Below are 2500 nucleotides of genomic sequence, written 5' to 3'. Positions count from 1 at the left end.
TCTAGCAAATGAAATGACTGAGTGTGATCCAGGAATATGTGAAGACGATATAGATGATGAATCTGACGAAGGAAACCAATCTTCCCCGACCTTAGAAGATTTATCCACTCCTGATGACTGCCAGGAAGAAACGGAAATACCCCACGGAAATAATGCAACAAATTTTATTGAACTCCTGTCGTGGAAACTGCATTGCGATGGAACGTCTCCAGTGAAGCTGTACAAGAGATACTGATGTCTTTTTCTCAAGTGGTAGGTTTTGACAGCAGACTGATTCCTTCAGATACTACCATATTCCACGAGGAAAGGGAGGTAACTACTGGTAAGAAGAGATGACATTCTAGCTTCATTAAAGACAAGCTGCGATGTGTATGTGCTACAAGTTGACGGGAAAGAGACCGATGAACACGTGCTGATCTCTGGACTGTCACCTGATGGCACAGTGAAGGCAATGCCCCTGGGAATAATATCTCTTAAAAATCACCCGACAGGTAGTTATCTTATATTTCATTAAATACACAGATATAAACTCGACTTATATATATAGATATATACATCTTCATTGCTGTCAGTGGTATTACCTGTTACTAATTGTGCCTCTCCCATATTTTAGGTAAAAGACTTGGGTGAGCATCTGGCAAATCTGCCTTTGGACCACAAGAAAGTTATCGGGCTAGTGTGCGACACAGCAACTGTTAACTCTAGCACGGATACAAAAGGAGGATCCTGCCTCTGGTACCAGGAAATAACAGATTCGCGTTGCTTCGTAGTGATGTGCCGAAATCATTCCCAAGAATGCATGGCCGGGGAAGCTCTTAAGATGTTGAATTCTGCACTTTTCGGTACATCAACCTGTGAGATGGGCTCTTCTTCAACGGTGTTATCTTTAGAAAGAATATTATAACCTCAGGGCATTAACAGAAGTGGTTGAATTTTTGAGGATGAAAATGATGAGGCCCTTTTTAAGTGGTCAATTGGCTTTGATGCCATTGACGGGGACCATTCTTGAACCACATGACAGACATGCAAAAACTATTTTGTCTTCTTGTGTCCAGATAAGAATTAAAAAAACAATTTTTGCTAGAAATTTTTGCCAGTTTGTGTTAGGTGGTTAGGTTATTTGTGTTCGTTATTGCATATCTGTATTTCACTTGATGTTTTACTTGACAAATTAAAAAGTATTGAAAATGCTGATTTGCCATCCAAGACAAAAGTTGCTTGAAAGACCATCTTATTAAATGCTTGAGGACATTGCAAAAGAACCCGACTGTTGTCAAAGGTATCTCCGAGTTCTCCAAGATCCATTTCCTTTGCTGGCGAAAAGCTGTCATTAGTACTGGGCCGACAATATTTCAGACAGCAGTTGGGACATCTCAATAAAGATATATATATATAGACATCTTCAGATTAGGGTTTCACAAATCCTTCTTCGCATGCATCAATAGACATCTGCATAACGCAGATGGCATTTTCATGCCACTCTCTCACGATGCTGACTGCATGCTTGAAGTATTTGGTATGCTGAAAATGGGATTGGAAAAAGGCTGGATATACAAACCAGCCAATGAGGAGTTATGCAACCTCAGCATAAAAAAGTTTGTGAAGGTCTCAGGTTTTTCGGAAAGAGTGTTTAGTTACCCTTTGTTCCACTATATACGGGAAGATATAAATAAGATATGCCATCTCTATGGCCAAGGTAACCACTCTGTATGGGAGGCTAAGAGTGTACTAATTCCCGGCCATAATCAGCATTGTGGAAGACTGATTGGAGACATGAAGCGGTCCCGGGACATCAATACCCTTGTCTCTATATCAAATACACGGCAATTGCGGGAGAGAGTGAAAGGAAATGTGAATCAGGGAATAGAATATATGTGAGAAGTTGTTTGTTGCATGTTGTATATATTGCCAATAAAAGATATGTTTCTAATTTGTAATATACTTTTACCATGTGTATATTATACTTAGTTGTAGAAAAATAATCTTAGAAGCTAAAATTAGACTATATACGATTAAATAAAGCAACATAATTTGAATGCATCGGCAAGTAATTACTGCTATAAGGTTGAAGAAAAAATAGAAAACCGGTAATTTCATCCCAGACTAAACTAATTATTTAATAATATTATTTTGTATCTTTGTATTAATAGTGAAATAGGTGGCTACTTCTGAACAGTCCCCATGAATTTGAAGGATTTTCCTAAATTCACCAATTATTGAAATACCCTAGTGTACTCCTAGATTTTTGACTGAAGCGCTTGGTTTAATGTAGCAACCTTCGAATTTATAGTTGTATCTTTAGGGATTTTGGTTATATTCTAACGGCCGCCTATATAAATGAATTGTGTTTTCAGTGGATCCAGTTTTAGACCATTTCTATCAAAGTAATTCTTTGCTTCTATGATAGCCTGTTTAATCTTTCCTATTAATTCATTCATTCAAATTGTTTATAGAGGCAGCGTGAATAAATTGACAGTCATAGGCGTAATGTGTGAGAACT

The sequence above is a fragment of the Penaeus japonicus genome, unplaced genomic scaffold (assembly GCF_977035675.1).
Source record: "Penaeus japonicus unplaced genomic scaffold, GWHDUDI00000001_assembly GWHDUDI00000013, whole genome shotgun sequence".
Taxonomy (NCBI): domain Eukaryota; kingdom Metazoa; phylum Arthropoda; class Malacostraca; order Decapoda; family Penaeidae; genus Penaeus; species Penaeus japonicus.
This window is presented reverse-complemented; position numbering follows the sequence as displayed.